We start from the raw sequence: 18,548 nt of genomic DNA, 5'->3' as shown, positions 1-18,548 counted from the left end.
ATTATATACCATCATATGAACATTGAAAATTAAAGGGTTAAAAAATAAAATACACACTTTTGGTTTTACCGCGTTCAGAAATGCCGGATCAAAATATAAAATCAATCAATTGATCGGTAAACAATGTAGCGGCAAAAACTTTCCAAACGCCAAAATTATGGGGTTTTTTTTGGTCGCCACAAATTTTGCGCTAACTGCAATGATATGTGATCAAAACACAGCATCTGCGCAAAAATGATATCATTAAAAACGTCAGCTCGAGACGCAAAAGAAGGGAATTTTGTTACCGTAAATTCCTTTTCTTCTAGCTCCTATTGGGAGACCCAGACGATTGGGTGTATAGCACTGCCTCCGGAGGCCACACAAAGCAATTACACTAAAAAGTGTAAGGCCCCTCCCCTTCTGGCTATACACCCCCAGTGGGATCACTGGCTCACCAGTTTTAGTGCAAAAGCAAGAAGGAGGAAAGCCAATAACTGGTTTAAACAAATTCACTCCGAAGTAACGTCGGAGAACTGAAAACCGTTCAACATGAACAACATGTGTACCCGAAAAACAACCAAAAATCCCGAAGGACAACAGGGCGGGTGCTGGGTCTCCCAATAAGAGCTAGAAGAAAAGGAATTTACGGTAAGTAACAAAATTCCCTTCTTCGGCGCTCCATTGGGAGACCCAGACGATTGGGACGTCCAAAAGCTGTCCCTGGGTGGGTAAAGAATACCTCATGTTAGAGCTGCAAGACAGCCCTCCCCTATAGGGAGGCAACTGCCGCCTGCAGGACTCTTCTACCTAGGCTGGCGTCCGCCGAAGCATAGGTATGCACCTGATAATGTTTGGTGAAAGTGTGCAGACTCGACCAGGTAGCTGCCTGGCACACCTGTTGAGCCGTAGCCTGGTGTCGCAATGCCCAGGACGCACCCACGGCTCTGGTAGAATGGGCCTTCAGCCCTGATGGAACCGGAAGCCCAGCAGAACGGTAGTGTCACAAACCACCGGGGGGGTCACTCAGAAATCCCCCGCGCTGGCTACCAGTACGTCACAATCGGGGGGTAACAAGTGGGGGTCACCCCTCCTTTATACCTCCCGACCGACAGACAGAGCACGTGACGCGCTCTCTAGCGCCCCTCTTATAGTCAGGCCAATTATGGAATTGCCCGACCATAAGCAAGGAGGCCGCTATACTACTTATGCCGATTATTGAAGGGTCCCCGGTGAGAGTAAGGTATATATTCCCCCGACCTCCGCGGGCGGAATATATAAAATCTCCCCGAATCTCACTGGCCTTCCCACAATAATCCTTGGCACAATTCGCTGCCACCAACCGATTTACGGTAACTATTAGCCGAACACACAGACGTGGGATTCAAGATCGAGATAACAGAACAGCCCAAGATTAATTATATAATTTAATCAGCCTAAAGCACACTAGAACTACAATATATACAATAGGGAATCTACAGAATATACATATGTCAGAGTACAGTTACAATCAAAGCATGGGTTACAAACAGGCATACACAGTTCCAGCAGTTACCTTGTTGCGTCTGGCCACAGGGGGGCGCTGTACCCAGGTTTCTAGGATCCTTCCCACAGATGTTTCCTACATGTGCCCCCAGCGAAAAGAACACTGGAAAATGGCCGAAGTAGGGTTATCAACCTGGGCAAGTCCAGGTCCCCTCCTACCTTAGTGACCTCAGAGGGAGCACTGCTCCACCCCTGGCTGGAGTTATGGACAAAATCCACAACATGGAATATGGCCATAACTTTGCCTGGGAGCGTCGTAGGCGGACGCCAATGCTCTCATTGTGACAGTTATGAATTTAGCTACAGAACGAGGGGACTCATGACCTGTCTGCCAGTTCCCCATTGGCTGATATCACGCCTGGGGCATTTCCCAATGTCCTGCTCCCATAAAAAGGGTGTGCCGGCATCGTCCGCATGCGGAGACACCATTTTTATGGTTGCCATATTTATCGGAAATATGGCTTGCGAGATATGAACCATTTTTTACTGGAGTCGTTCTGTCTGGCTATTTCCATAGCCTTGCTAATGAGATAGCAGCTCCTACTACAGGGTGACGGCAGGGAGTCATCCTGTGTCCATTGTTCCCACACCACCTCATCTCCATATCACAGGACATGGCCATGGAGGTGTAAGTGGAACACTGAGAACAAGAAGGGAGGGGGCACTGCCAGGGAGTGATGAGGGATTATGACTGGAGTCATAATTCATCTTCATATCCCGGGATTTGCCTCACACCTCCCCCCTTTTGAGGGCGCTAGGGGGCAGCACACTCCGGTGTTCCCCCGTGCGCCCGTCCGCGACCTCTCCTTGTCGGGACAGCCCGTCTGCGTTACCGTGGTCACGGCCCCTTTTGTGGCGAATGGTGAAGTTGTATTGCTGGATGTCACAAACCACCGGGGGGGTCACTCAGAAATCCCCCGCGCTGGCTACCAGTACGTCACAATCGGGGGGTAACAAGTGGGGGTCACCCCTCCTTTATACCTCCCGACCGACAGACCGAGCACGTGACGCGCTCTCTAGCGCCCCTCTTATAGTCAGGCCAATTATGGAATTGCCCGACCATAAGCAAGGAGGCTGCTATACTACTTATGCCGATTATTGAAGGGTCCCCGGTGAGAGTAAGGTATATATTCCCCCGACCTCCGCGGGCGGAATATATAAAATCTCCCCGAATCTCACTGGCCTCCCCACAATAATCCTTGGCACAATTCGCTGCCACCAACCGATTTACGGTAACTATTAGCCGAACACACAGACGTGGGATTCAAGATCGAGATAACAGAACAGCCCAAGATTAATTATATAATTTAATCAGCCTAAAGCACACTAGAAACTACAATATATACAATAGGGAATCTACAGAATATACATATGTCAGAGTACAGTTACAATCAAAGCATGGGTTACAAACAGGCATACACAGTTCCAGCAGTTACCTTGTTGCGTCTGGCCACAGGGGGGCGCTGTAGGCCAGGTTTCTAGGATCCTTCCCACAGATGTTTCCTACACGTGCCCCCAGCGGAAAGAACCCTGGAAAATGGCCGAAGTAGGGTTATCAACCTGGGCAGATCCAGGTCCCCTCCTACCTTCGTGACCTCACAGGGAACACTGCTCCACCCCTGGCTTGAGTTATGGACAATATCCCAACATGGAATATGGGCCATAACTTTGTCTGGGAGCGTCGTAGGCGGACGCCAATGCTCTCATTGTGACAGTTATGAATTTAGCTACAGAACGAGGGGACTCATGACCTGTCTGCCAGTTCCCCATTGGCTGATATCACGCCTGGGGCATTTCCCAATGTCCTGCTCCCATAAAAAGGGTGTGCCGGCATCGTCCGCATGCGGGGACACCATTTTTATGGTTGCCATATTTATCGGAAATATGGCTTGCGAGATATGAACCATTTTTTACTGGAGTCGTTCTGTCTGGATACTTCCAGAGCCTTGCTAATTAGATAGCAGCTCCTACTACAGGGTGACGGCAGGGAGTCATCCTGTGTCCATTGTTCCCACACCACCTCATCTCCATATCACAGGACATGGCCATGGAGGTGTAAGTGGAACACTGAGAACAAGAAGGGAGGGGGCACTGCCAGGGAGTGATGAGGGATTATGACTGGAGTCATAATTCATCTTCATATCCCGGGATTTGCCTCACACCTCCCCCCTTTTGAGGGCGCTAGGGGGCAGCACACTCCGGTGTTCCCCCGTGCGCCCGTCCGCGACCTCTCCTTGTCGGGACAGCCCGTCTGCGTTACCGTGGTCACGGCCCCTTTTGTGGCGAATGGTGAAGTTGTATTGCTGGAGCGCAAGGCTCCATCGCAACAATCGCCCATTCGTCCCAGAGACGGTGTGCAACCAGCTGAGGGGATTGTGGTCCGTCTCCACGATGAAGTGGCGCCCGTATAGATAGGGTTGCAGACGCTGCAGGGCCCACACTATGGCCAGGCACTCCTTCTCCATCGTGGAATAGGCAACTTCCCTTGGTAACAGCTTCCTGCTCAGGTACAAGACTGGGTGCTCTTGGCTCGCAGAGTCCACCTGGCTGAGCACCGCACCGAGGCCGAAGTCACTGGCGTCGGTCTGTACTACAAACGGCCGCGTGAAGTCGGCTGCCTGTAGCACGGGCGGGCTGGACAGGGCGTCCTTTAGGGCCCGGAAGGCTGTCTCGCAGTCCATTGTCCAATCGACTGCAGAGGGCAGCTTCTTCTTGGTGAGGTCCGTCAAGGGCTTTGCCAGGCTACTATAGCATGGAACAAACCTCCTATAGTACCCAGCGGTCCCCAAGAAGGACATCACCTGCTTCTTGGTCCTGGGGTGGGCCAGGATGCGATGGCCTCCACTTTCTCAGGCTCGGGCTTCAGTGTTCTCCCACCTACCCGGTGACCGAGGTACTGGACCTCGCTCATGGCCAGCTGACACTTTCCCGGCTTGATGGTCAAACCTGCCCGGTGGATCCGCCTGAGCACCTGTGCTAGATGCTCTAGGTGGTCCTCCCAGGTGGGACTGAAGACGGCAATGTCATCCAGGTACGCGGCCGCGTACCCTTCAAGTCCCTTGAGCAGGGTGTTGACCATCCGCTGGAAAGTGGCAGGGGCATTCCTCATCCCGAATGGCATCACCGTGGACTCGTACAGTCCAAATGGGGTAATAAAGGCAGAGCGTTCCCTGGCCTTGCGAGTCAGGGGGATCTGCCAATATCCCCGGCTCAGATCCATGATGGTCAGGTACTGAGCCCCGGCCAACTGATCGAGCAGGTCATCGATGCGTGGCATTGGGTACGCATCGGCGACCGTGACCGCATTGAGCCCCCTGTAGTCCACGCAGAACCGAGTGGTTCGGTCCTTCTTAGGGACGAGGACTACAGGCGAGGCCCAAGCGCTGTTGGATGCCTGGATCACCCCCAGCTTCAGCATCTCGTCAATCTCCTGGCGCATGTGTTGCTGCACCTCCAGGGAGACCCGATATGCTGAACGCCGGATCGGGGGATGATCCCCAGTGTCCACGTGATGGACAGCCAAGTCAGTCCTTCCGGGCTGGTTGGTAAACAACCCCCGGAAGGGGTGTAGGGTGGCCCACAGCTGGGACCGTTGGTCCTCCAAGAGCTGGTGGCCAACCTCCACATCCTCAATGGATCCGCCTGCCCTAACCTGGGCTAGCATATCCAAGAGGGTTTCCGCTTCTCCCTCCTCGGGCAGGTTGCACACGGGGAGCGCACATGCCTCCCGCTCATGATGTGCCTTCATCATGTTCACATGGAAGGGCTTCCGCCTTCCACGGGCAGGGTCCAGGGTGACCAGGTACGTCACAGGGTTGAGCTGCTGGTACACGAGGTATGGGCCTTCCCAGGCTGCCTGAAGCTTGTCCTGTGGTACGGGGACCAGTACCCACACCTCTTGACCCACTTGGTAGGTCCTCTCACAAGCGTTCTGGTCGTACCAACGCTTCTGATCGGCCTGGGCTTGAGCCATATTGTCGTGTACCAGTTGCGTCAAGGCCTGCATTTTGTCCCGGAAGCGCATGACATACTCGATAACCGACACTCCAGGGGTGGCCAAATCCCCTTCCCAAGCCTCTTTCACCAGAGCCAGGGGGCCCCGCACACGTCGCCCGTACAGGAGCTCAAACGGTGAGAATCCTGTTGAGGCCTGTGGAACCTCCCGGTAAGCAAATAACAGGTGTGGGAGATACCGCTCCCAGTCACGCCCATGGGAGTCGACCAACATCTTAAGCATCTGCTTTAAGGTGCCATTGAACCGCTCGCACAGGCCATTAGTCTGTGGATGGTACGGGCTGGCCACCAGATGTCGCACCTGGACTTGCCTACAGAGGGCCTCCATCAGCTGGGACATGAATTGGGTCCCCCGGTCAGTGAGCATTTCCTGGGGAAAACCCACTCGGGAGAAAATCTCCAGCAATGCGGTGGCCACCTTGTCAGCCCGAATGGACGACAAGGCCACTGCTTCTGGGTACCGGGTGGCATAGTCCACTACCGTCAGTATGAAGCGTTTCCCGGAGCTGCTGGGGATGGCCAGCGGGCCGACCAGATCCACAGCCACCCTCCTGAAAGGCTCATCGATGATTGGCAGAGATACCAGTGGGGCTTTGGGGCGTGGCCCCGCCTTCCCCACTCTCTGACAGGTTTCACACGAACGGCAGTAGGCAGCCACATCGGCCCCCATTTTTGGCCAGTAGAAATGCTGGTTTAACCTGGCCTTGGTCTTAGCGATCCCTAGGTGTCCGGCCATCGGAATCTCATGTGCGATCCGCAACAACTCCGTCCGGAACGGATAGGGTACCACCAACTGTCGGTCCCTGGGCCACGCCTCCGGTGAACCCTGCTGGACCGTGGCCCGGTACAGCCGTCCTTGGTCCCAGACCACTCGCTCCGGGTCCGAGTCCGAGGGAGGCTGTGCCGCCTGCTCCTTAAGAGCTTTCAGGCTGTCGTCAGCTTCTAACGCTGCCTGAAACCCCTGACTAGATGCGGCCAGAATCGACGAGACTGTCACATCTTCGGTCAGTACCCCGGGACCTGTGTCCTGGCCTCCACCTGACTCGGCTGCCACTTGGTCAGAAGGGGAAGAGCTATCGGACCTCCGGGAGGCCCCTTGGCTTCCAGCACTCCCACTGCGGGTGACAGCGGCCACAGCCGCTGCGACCGTGGGTCGTGCCTGCTCCTCCTCCGTTCCTGACCAAGTCGCCGGTTCAGGCAGACCTACCTGGCTTCCTGACACCCCGGTTGTGGGGGAACCATGCACCGAGATCTTACCTGGGAGCACTTCCGCTCCTGGACCGGCCCCAATCTCACCTGCCTGTTCCCCTCCTGCAGCAACAGAACCCCGCTGTGAAATCTCTGGGGACCCCACATTTGCTGTGGTAGCCCCCACCCCACACACTGGTCCTCCCCCTGCAGCACCCTGCTCTCTGCTTATCCCTGCAGAGGGCAACAGATCCCAGCTCACAGGCTGATTACTTGTAGAGGCATTGTCACACCTTTCTCTGACCCCCTCCCCTGTCACAGCTGCAGCTGTGTGTGTGTCTATGGTGTCTGTGCAAGCAGAAATATCAGAGTTCACTCCCTCCTCCCTTACATCATTCATAGATAACACATTAACATTGTCCGGAGGCATGTCAGTACTGGCTGAAGGTTCAGCCCTGGGTTGGGGCCCAAACTGGGAGGTTATCTGCCCCAAATCTGTCCCAAGTAGCACGTTTGCAGGGATCCGATCAGTTACCCCCACCTCCCTCACCCCTCGCCCTGCGCCCCAGTCCACATAAATGTCAGCAACAGGCAGCGCCGGGTCAGTGCCTCCAATCCCGGAGACAGCGAGGGTTTTTCCAGGGATCAAGTCTTGGGGGGACACCATCTCAGGCCGCACCAGAGTCACCTCCGAGGCGCTGTCTCGCAGTCCTATGGTCACAGACCGGCCGACGGTGACAGGTTGGAAGCTGTCCAGGGACCTACCACCACCCCCACCCACACAATACACCTTGGGCGGCCCTTGGGACGGGGACGGAGCCGGGGCCTTGGGACGCTGAGGGCACATGGCCTTGAAGTGTCCAGGTAGGTTGCACTGGTGGCACCGTCTTGGTTCTGCCACGGGCCTGGAGAGGGGAGTTGAGGGGGACACCCCCTGCAGTCTAGGGGCAGGTGGGGCAGTCGCAGAGTTCATCTTACCCCCTCTCCAGGTGCTGCTGGTGGCTGCTCTCCTGGCTTCAGGAGCCCGATTGTTGGTGTAGTCATCGGCCAGGGCAGCTGTAGCCGTGGACCCCTTTGGCTTCTGGTCTCGGATGAACTGGCGGAGATCCTCAGGGCAGTTCCACAAGAGTTGCTCCGTGATGAACAAGTCCAGGATCTCCGGTCCGGTGGAAAGCTGCAGGCCTTGGGTCCAGTGGTCGGCAGCTCGGGCAAGTGCCCGCCGGTGGTCAGCCCAGGAGTCCTTTGGTCCCTTCTGCAGGGTCCGGAACTTCTTGCGGTAGGACTCCGGAGTGAGGTTGTACTGTTGGATCAGGGCCCGCTTGATGGTGTCGTAGCCCTGATCTGCCTCAGCAGGCAAGTCCCCAAGGATTTCCAGGGCCTTACCCCTTAAACGGGGGGTCAGGTATTTGGCCCACTGGTCCTTGTCCAGATGGTGCTGCAAGCAAGTCCGTTCAAAAGCAGTCAAGAAAGAGTCCAAGTCTCCATCCTTCTCCAGCACTGGGAAGTCCTCAACACGGACCTTTGGAAGTTTGGTGTCTCGAAGGTCACATGTGGCTGATGAGGGCCGGAGCTGAGCTAGCTGCAGCTGGTAGTCACGGTCTGCCTGTCGCTCTCGCTCTTCACGCGCTGCCTGCCGCTCTCGCTCCGCAGCCTCACGCTCTGCGTGCCGCTCTGCCCTGCGCTCTGCCAGGAGTTCCTTGTAGCCCTTCTGGTCTCCAGCCTGGAGAAGGGCCATAGCCATTTGAAGAAGGCTATCCGAGCCTCCCAGGCTCGGTGGAATGGCACGTGGTGAACTGCGGCACGCTGCAGAGCTAGGCGATTCACTGTCCCTTTCAGAGCGGAGGGCTGGCATCTGGCTCGTTGAGGAACCTTGGGTGAGCTCCTCCTCATCTTGTCCATAATTGCCAGCTTGTGCGCTGTCCTCTGCAGAACGGTTTTCTGGCGTCGAGCTCCTGGAGGACTCGTGGGCAACCTCCTCATTACTGCCCACAGCACCGTCCTCCCTCTCTTCGGCTCCTGCTTTAGCATTGGCCAGTTGCCTAGCTCTGCTCCTGGTGCCATCAGCCATTCTTGCAGACTTTTGGTCACTGACACAGAACTGACACCTGATGCCTCCACACACCTTACAGTATCTGCACTCTGACACTCTAGTGTTGAGCTAGTCTGAAGACCCCAGCAGCCACAGCTGCTGCAGGCAGTCTTTAGTGTCTGGGAGTATGGGTCTCACACTCACACACACTATTATCTCGATCCCACCGCTATGCCACCAATATGTCACAAACCACCGGGGGGGTCACTCAGAAATCCCCCGCGCTGGCTACCAGTACGTCACAATCGGGGGGTAACAAGTGGGGGTCACCCCTCCTTTATACCTCCCGACCGACAGACCGAGCACGTGACGCGCTCTCTAGCGCCCCTCTTATAGTCAGGCCAATTATGGAATTGCCCGACCATAAGCAAGGAGGCCGCTATACTACTTATGCCGATTATTGAAGGGTCCCCGGTGAGAGTAAGGTATATATTCCCCCGACCTCCGCGGGCGGAATATATAAAATCTCCCCGAATCTCACTGGCCTCCCCACAATAATCCTTGGCACAATTCGCTGCCACCAACCGATTTACGGTAACTATTAGCCGAACACACAGACGTGGGATTCAAGATCGAGATAACAGAACAGCCCAAGATTAATTATATAATTTAATCAGCCTAAAGCACACTAGAAACTACAATATATACAATAGGGAATCTACAGAATATACATATGTCAGAGTACAGTTACAATCAAAGCATGGGTTACAAACAGGCATACACAGTTCCAGCAGTTACCTTGTTGCGTCTGGCCACAGGGGGGCGCTGTAGGCCAGGTTTCTAGGATCCTTCCCACAGATGTTTCCTACACGTGCCCCCAGCGGAAAGAACCCTGGAAAATGGCCGAAGTAGGGTTATCAACCTGGGCAGATCCAGGTCCCCTCCTACCTTCGTGACCTCACAGGGAACACTGCTCCACCCCTGGCTTGAGTTATGGACAATATCCCAACATGGAATATGGGCCATAACTTTGCCTGGGAGCGTCGTAGGCGGACGCCAATGCTCTCATTGTGACAGTTATGAATTTAGCTACAGAACTAGGGGACTCATGACCTGTCTGCCAGTTCCCCATTGGCTGATATCACGCCTGGGGCATTTCCCAATGTCCTGCTCCCATAAAAAGGGTGTGCCGGCATCGTCCGCATGCGGGGACACCATTTTTATGGTTGCCATATTTATCGGAAATATGGCTTGCGAGATATGAACCATTTTTTACTGGAGTCGTTCTGTCTGGATACTTCCAGAGCCTTGCTAATTAGATAGCAGCTCCTACTACAGGGTGACGGCAGGGAGTCATCCTGTGTCCATTGTTCCCACACCACCTCATCTCCATATCACAGGACATGGCCATGGAGGTGTAAGTGGAACACTGAGAACAAGAAGGGAGGGGGCACTGCCAGGGAGTGATGAGGGATTATGACTGGAGTCATAATTCATCTTCATATCCCGGGATTTGCCTCACACTGGAGCGCAAGGCTCCATCGCAACAATCGCCCATTCGTCCCAGAGACGGTGTGCAACCAGCTGAGGGGATTGTGGTCCGTCTCCACGATGAAGTGGCGCCCGTATAGATAGGGTTGCAGACGCTGCAGGGCCCACACTATGGCCAGGCACTCCTTCTCCATCGTGGAATAGGCAACTTCCCTTGGTAACAGCTTCCTGCTCAGGTACAAGACTGGGTGCTCTTGGCTCGCAGAGTCCACCTGGCTGAGCACCGCACCGAGGCCGAAGTCACTGGCGTCGGTCTGTACTACAAACGGCCGCGTGAAGTCGGCTGCCTGTAGCACGGGCGGGCTGGACAGGGCGTCCTTTAGGGCCCGGAAGGCTGTCTCGCAGTCCATTGTCCAATCGACTGCAGAGGGCAGCTTCTTCTTGGTGAGGTCCGTCAAGGGCTTTGCCAGGCTACTATAGCATGGAACAAACCTCCTATAGTACCCAGCGGTCCCCAAGAAGGACATCACCTGCTTCTTGGTCCTGGGGGTGGGCCAGGATGCGATGGCTTCCACTTTCTCAGGCTCGGGCTTCAGTGTTCTCCCACCTACCCGGTGACCGAGGTACTGGACCTCGCTCATGGCCAGCTGACACTTTCCCGGCTTGATGGTCAAACCTGCCCGGTGGATCCGCCTGAGCACCTGTGCTAGATGCTCTAGGTGGTCCTCCCAGGTGGGACTGAAGACGGCAATGTCATCCAGGTACGCGGCCGCGTACCCTTCAAGTCCCTTGAGCAGGGTGTTGACCATCCGCTGGAAAGTGGCAGGGGCATTCCTCATCCCGAATGGCATCACCGTGGACTCGTACAGTCCAAATGGGGTAATAAAGGCAGAGCGTTCCCTGGCCTTGCGAGTCAGGGGGATCTGCCAATATCCCCGGCTCAGATCCATGATGGTCAGGTACTGAGCCCCGGCCAACTGATCGAGCAGGTCATCGATGCGTGGCATTGGGTACGCATCGGCGACCGTGACCGCATTGAGCCCCCTGTAGTCCACGCAGAACCGAGTGGTTCGGTCCTTCTTAGGGACGAGGACTACAGGCGAGGCCCAAGCGCTGTTGGATGCCTGGATCACCCCCAGCTTCAGCATCTCGTCAATCTCCTGGCGCATGTGTTGCTGCACCTCCAGGGAGACCCGATATGCTGAACGCCGGATCGGGGGATGATCCCCAGTGTCCACGTGATGGACAGCCAAGTCAGTCCTTCCGGGCTGGTTGGTAAACAACCCCCGGAAGGGGTGTAGGGTGGCCCACAGCTGGGACCGTTGGTCCTCCAAGAGCTGGTGGCCAACCTCCACATCCTCAATGGATCCGCCTGCCCTAACCTGGGCTAGCATATCCAAGAGGGTTTCCGCTTCTCCCTCCTCGGGCAGGTTGCACACGGGGAGCGCACATGCCTCCCGCTCATGATGTGCCTTCATCATGTTCACATGGAAGGGCTTCCGCCTTCCACGGGCAGGGTCCAGGGTGACCAGGTACGTCACAGGGTTGAGCTGCTGGTACACGAGGTATGGGCCTTCCCAGGCTGCCTGAAGCTTGTCCTGTGGTACGGGGACCAGTACCCACACCTTTTGACCCACTTGGTAGGTCCTCTCACAAGCGTTCTGGTCGTACCAACGCTTCTGATCGGCCTGGGCTTGAGCCATATTGTCGTGTACCAGTTGCGTCAAGGCCTGCATTTTGTCCCGGAAGCGCATGACATACTCGATAACCGACACTCCAGGGGTGGCCAAATCCCCTTCCCAAGCCTCTTTCACCAGAGCCAGGGGGCCCCGCACACGTCGCCCGTACAGGAGCTCAAACGGTGAGAATCCTGTTGAGGCCTGTGGAACCTCCCGGTAAGCAAATAACAGGTGTGGGAGATACCGCTCCCAGTCACGCCCATGGGAGTCGACCAACATCTTAAGCATCTGCTTTAAGGTGCCATTGAACCGCTCGCACAGGCCATTAGTCTGTGGATGGTACGGGCTGGCCACCAGATGTCGCACCTGGACTTGCTTACAGAGGGCCTCCATCAGCTGGGACATGAATTGGGTCCCCCGGTCAGTGAGCATTTCCTGGGGAAAACCCACTCGGGAGAAAATCTCCAGCAATGCGGTGGCCACCTTGTCAGCCCGAATGGACGACAAGGCCACTGCTTCTGGGTACCGGGTGGCATAGTCCACTACCGTCAGTATGAAGCGTTTCCCGGAGCTGCTGGGGATGGCCAGCGGGCCGACCAGATCCACAGCCACCCTCCTGAAAGGCTCATCGATGATGGGCAGAGATACCAGTGGGGCTTTGGGGCGTGGCCCCGCCTTCCCCACTCTCTGACAGGTTTCACACGAACGGCAGTAGGCAGCCACATCGGCCCCCATTTTTGGCCAGTAGAAATGCTGGTTTAACCTGGCCTTGGTCTTAGCGATTCCTAGGTGTCCGGCCATCGGAATCTCATGTGCGATCCGCAACAACTCCGTCCGGAACGGATAGGGTACCACCAACTGTCGGTCCCTGGGCCACGCCTCCGGTGAACCCTGCTGGACCATGGCCCGGTACAGCCGTCCTTGGTCCCAGACCACTCGCTCCGGGTCCGAGTCCGAGGGAGGCTGGGCCGCCTGCTCCTTAAGAGCTTTCAGGCTGTCGTCAGCTTCTAACGCTGCCTGAAACCCCTGACTAGATGTGGCCAGAATCGACGAGACTGTCACATCTTCGGTCAGTACCCCGGGACCTGTGTCCTGGCCTCCACCTGACTCGGCTGCCACTTGGTCAGAAGGGGAAGAGCTATCGGACCTCCGGGAGGCCCCTTGGCTTCCAGCACTCCCACTGCGGGTGACAGCGGCCACAGCCGCTGCGACCGTGGGTCGTGCCTGCTCCTCCTCCGTTCCTGACCAAGTCGCCGGTTCAGGCAGACCTACCTGGCTTCCTGACACCCCGGTTGTGGGGGAACCATGCACCGAGATCTTACCTGGGAGCACTTCCGCTCCTGGACCGGCCCCAATCTCACCTGCCTGTTCCCCTCCTGCAGCAACAGAACCCCGCTGTGAAATCTCTGGGGACCCCACATTTGCTGTGGTAGCCCCCACCCCACACACTGGTCCTCCCCCTGCAGCACCCTGCTCTCTGCTTATCCCTGCAGAGGGCAGCAGATCCCAGCTCACAGGCTGATTACTTGTAGAGGCATTGTCACACCTTTCTCTGACCCCCTCCCCTGTCACAGCTGCAGCTGAGTGTGTGTCTATGGTGTCTGTGCAAGCAGAAATATCAGAGTTCACTCCCTCCTCAATTACATCATTCATAGATAACACATTAACATTGTTAGGAGTCATGTCAGTACGGGCTGAAGGTTCAGCCCTTGGGGGGGGCCCAAACTGGGAGGTTATCTGCCCCAAATCTGTCCCAAGTAGCACGTTTGCGGGGATCCGATCAGTTACCCCCACCTCCCTCACCCCTCGCCCTGCGCCCCAGTCCACATAAATGTCAGCAACAGGCAGCGCCGGGTCAATGCCTCCAATCCCGGAGACAGCGAGGGTTTTTCCAGGGATCAAGTCTTGGGGGGACACCATCTCCGGCCGCACCAGAGTCACCTCCGAGGCGCTGTCTCGCAGTCCCATGGTCACAGACCGGCCGACGGTGACAGGTTGGAAGCTGTCCAGGGACCTACCACCACCCCCACCCACACAATACACCTTGGGCGGCCCTTGGGACGGGGACGGAGCCGGGGCCTTGGGACGCTGAGGGCACATGGCCTTGAAGTGTCCAGGTAGGTTGCACTGGTGGCACCGTCTTGGCTCTGCCACGGGCCTGGAGAGGGGAGTTGAGGGGGACACCCCCTGCAGTCTAGGGGCAGGTGGGGCAGTCGCAGAATTCATCTTACCCCCTCTCCAGGTGCTGCTGGTGGCCGCTCTCCTGGCCTCAGGGGCCCGGTTGTTGGTGTAGTCATCGGCAAGGGCAGCTGTAGCCGTGGACCCCTTTGGCTTCTGGTCTCGGATGAACTGGCGGAGATCCTCAGGGCAGTTCCACAAGAGTTGCTCCGTGATGACCAAGTCCAGGATCTCTGGTCCGGTGGAAAGCTGCAGGCCTTGGGTCCAGTGGTCGGCAGCTCGGGCAAGGGCCCGCCGGTGGTCAGCCCAGGAGTCCTTTGGTCCCTTCTGCAGGGTCCGGAACTTCTTGCGGTAGGACTCCGGAGTGAGGTTGTACTGTTGGATCAGGGCCCGCTTGATGGTGTCGTAGCCCTGATCTGCCTCAGCAGGCAAGTCCCCAAGGATATCCAGGGCCTTACCCCTTAAACGGGGGGTCAGGTATTTGGCCCACTGGTCCTTGTCCAGATGGTGCTGCAAGCAAGTCCGTTCAAAAGCAGTCAAGAAAGAGTCCAAGTCTCCATCCTTCTCCAGCACTGGGAAGTCCTCAACACGGACCTTTGGAAGTTTGGTGTCTTGAAGGTCACGTGTGGCTGATGAGGGCTGGAGCTTGGCTAGATGCAGCTGGTAGTCACGGTCTGCCTGTCGCTCCGCAGCCTCACGCTCTGCCTGGCGCTCTTCACGCGCTGCTTGCCGCTCCGCAGCCTCAGCATCACGCGCTGCCTGCCGCTCTGCCCTGCGCTCTGCCAGGAGTTCCTTGTAGCCTTTCTGGTCTCCAGCCTGGAGAAGGGCCATAGCCATTTGAAGAAGGCTATCCGAGCCTCCCAGGCTCGGTGGAATGGCACGTGGTGATCTGCGGCCCGCTGCGGAGCCTGGTGCTTCACTGTCCATTGCAGAGCGGAGGGCTGGCATCTGGCTCGTTGAGGACCCTTGGGTGAGCTGCTCCTCATCTTGTCCATAATTGCTAGGTTGTGCAATGTCCTCTGCAGAGCTGTTTTCTGGCGTCGAGCTCCTGGAGGACTCGTGGGCAACCTCCTCATTACTGTCCACAGCACCGTCCTCCCTCTCTTCGGCTCCTGCCTTAGCATTGGCCAGTTGCATAGCTCTGCTCCTGGTGCCATCAGCCATTCTTGCAGACTTTTGGTCACTGACACAGAACTGACACCTGATGCCTCCACACACCTTACAGTATCTGCACTCTGACACTCTAGTGTTGAGCTAGTCTGAAGACCCCAGCAGCCACAGCTGCTGCAGGCAGTCTTTAGTGTCTGGGAGTATGGGTCTCACACTCACACACACTATTATCTCGATCCCACCGCTATGCCACCAATATGTCACAAACCACCGGGGGGGTCACTCAGAAATCCCCCGCGCTGGCTACCAGTACGTCACAATCGGGGGGTAACAAGTGGGGGTCACCCCTCCTTTATACCTCCCGACCGACAGACAGAGCACGTGACGCGCTCTCTAGCGCCCCTCTTATAGTCAGGCCAATTATGGAATTGCCCGACCATAAGCAAGGAGGCCGCTATACTACTTATGCCGATTATTGAAGGGTCCCCGGTGAGAGTAAGGTATATATTCCCCCGACCTCCGCGGGCGGAATATATAAAATCTCCCCGAATCTCACTGGCCTTCCCACAATAATCCTTGGCACAATTCGCTGCCACCAACCGATTTACGGTAACTATTAGCCGAACACACAGACGTGGGATTCAAGATCGAGATAACAGAACAGCCCAAGATTAATTATATAATTTAATCAGCCTAAAGCACACTAGAACTACAATATATACAATAGGGAATCTACAGAATATACAGTTATGTCAGAGTACAGTTACAATCAAAGCATGGGTTACAAACAGGCATACACAGTTCCAGCAGTTACCTTGTTGCGTCTGGCCACAGGGGGGCGCTGTACCCAGGTTTCTAGGATCCTTCCCACAGATGTTTCCTACATGTGCCCCCAGCGAAAAGAACACTGGAAAATGGCCGAAGTAGGGTTATCAACCTGGGCAAGTCCAGGTCCCCTCCTACCTTAGTGACCTCAGAGGGAGCACTGCTCCACCCCTGGCTGGAGTTATGGACAAAATCCACAACATGGAATATGGCCATAACTTTGCCTGGGAGCGTCGTAGGCGGACGCCAATGCTCTCATTGTGACAGTTATGAATTTAGCTACAGAACGAGGGGACTCATGACCTGTCTGCCAGTTCACCATTGGCTGATATCACGCCTGGGGCATTTCCCAATGTCCTGCTCCCATAAAAAGGGTGTGCCGGCATCGTCCGCATGCGGAGACACCATTTTTATGGTTGCCATATTTATCGGAAATATGGCTTGCGAGATATGAACCATTTTTTACTGGAGTCGTTCTGTCTGGCTATTTCCATAGCCTTGCTAATGAGATACAACTCTTGTTACAGGGTGACGGCAGGGAGTCATCCTGTGTCCATTGTTCCCACACCACCTCATCTCCATATCACAGGACATGGCCATGGAGGTGTAAGTGGAACACTGAGAACAAGAAGGGAGGGGGGCACTGCCAGGGAGTGATGAGGGATTATGACTGGAGTCATAATTCATCTTCATATCCCGGGATTTGCCTCACAGGTAGGCTTCAAGAATTGGTTCTTTGATCCATCGAGCCAGGGTGGCCTTAGAAGCCTGCGACCCTTTGCGCTTACCAGCGACAAGGACAAAGAGTGCATCCGAACGGCGCAAGGGCGCCGTGCGGGAAATGTAGATTCTGAGTGCTCTCACCAGATCTAACAAATGTAAATCCTTCTCATACCGATGAACTGCATGAGGACAAAACGAAGGCAAAGAGATATCCTGATTAAGATGAAAAGAGGATACCACCTTCGGGAGAAACTCCTGAATGGGGCGCAGCACTACCTTGTCCTGGTGGAAGACCAGGAAGGGAGCCTTGGATGACAGCGCTGCTAGCTCAGACACTCTCCGAAGAGATGTGATCGCTACCAGAAAAGCCACTTTCTGTGATAGTCTAGAAAGTGAAACCTCCCTCAGAGGCTCGAAGGGCGGCTTCTGGAGGGCAACTAGTACCCTGTTCAGATCCCATGGATCTAACGGCCGCTTGTACGGGGGTACAATATGGCAAACCCCCTGTAGGAACGTGCGCACCTTAGGAAGGCGTGCCAAACGCCTCTGAAAAAAGACGGATAGCGCCGAGACCTGACCTTTAAGGGAGCCGAGCGACAAACCTTTTTCTAACCCAGATTGCAGGAAAGAAAGAAAGGTAGGCAATGCAAATGGCCAGGGAGACACTCCCTGAGCAGAGCACCAGGATAAGAATATCCTCCACGTTCTGTGGTAGATTTTAGCGGACGTGGGCTTCCTAGCCTGTCTCATGGTGACAACGACCCCTTGGGATAGTCCTGAAGACGCTAGGATCCAGGACTCAATGGCCACACAGTCAGGTTCAGGGCCGCAGAATTCCGATGGAAAAACGGCCCTTGGGACAGTAAGTCTGGTCGGTCTGGTAGTGCCCACGGTTGGCCGACCGTGAGATGCCACAGATCCGGATACCACGCCCTCCTCGGCCAGTCTGGGGCGACAAGTATGACGCGGCTGCAATCGGATCTGATCTTGCGTAGCACTCTGGGCAAGAGTGCCAGAGGTGGAAACACATAAGGGAGCCGGAACTGCGACCAATCTTGCACTAGGGCGTCTGCCGCCAGAGCTCTTTGATCGCGAGACCGTGCCATGAAGGTTGGGACCTTGTTGTTGTGCCGGGACGCCATTAGGTCGACGTCCGGCCTTCCCCATCGGCGACAGATTTCCTGAAACACGTCCGGGTGAAGGGACCATTCCCCTGCGTCCATGCCCTGGCGACTGAGGAAGTCTGCTTCCTAGTTTTCTACGCCGGGGATGTGAACTGCGGATATGGTGGAGGCCCTGGCTTCCACCCACATCAGAATCCGCCGGACTTCCTGGAAGGCTTGCCGACTGCGTGTCCCCCCTTGGTGGTTGATGTAAGCCACCGCTGTGGAGTTGTCCGACTGAATTCGGATCTGCCTTCCTTCCAGCCACTGCTGGAAGGCTAGTAGGGCAAGATACACTGCTCTGATTTCCAGAACATTGATCTGAAGGGTGGACTCCTGCTGAGTCCACGTACCCTGAGCCCTGTGGTGGAGAAAAACTGCTCCCCACCCCGACAGACTCGCGTCTGTCGTGACCACCGCCCAAGACGGTGGTAGGAAGGATCTTCCCTGTGATAATGAGGTGGGAAGAAGCCACCACTGCAGAGAGTCCTTGGCCGTCTGGGAAAGGGAGACTTTCCTGTCCAGGGATGTTGACTTCCCGTCCCATTGGCGGAGAATGTCCCATTGAAGTGGGCGCAGATGAAACTGCGCAAACGGAACCGCCTCCATTGCCGCCACCATCTT

The 18,548-nt window shown here is 55.9% G+C and overlaps 1 protein-coding gene across 2 annotated transcripts in view; it reads right to left on the bottom strand.

Moving 5' to 3' along the window:
- Nucleotides 1-18,548, bottom strand: part of RIF1 (replication timing regulatory factor 1) — a 234,742-nt gene that overhangs the window by 97,570 nt on the left and 118,624 nt on the right. The window lies entirely within an intron of this gene.

The sequence above is a fragment of the Anomaloglossus baeobatrachus genome, chromosome 7 (genome assembly GCF_048569485.1).
Source record: "Anomaloglossus baeobatrachus isolate aAnoBae1 chromosome 7, aAnoBae1.hap1, whole genome shotgun sequence".
In the NCBI taxonomy this organism is placed as follows: Eukaryota; Metazoa; Chordata; class Amphibia; order Anura; family Aromobatidae; genus Anomaloglossus; species Anomaloglossus baeobatrachus.
Note: the sequence above shows the minus strand (reverse complement) of the source record. Positions and strands in the feature narration are given on the sequence as shown.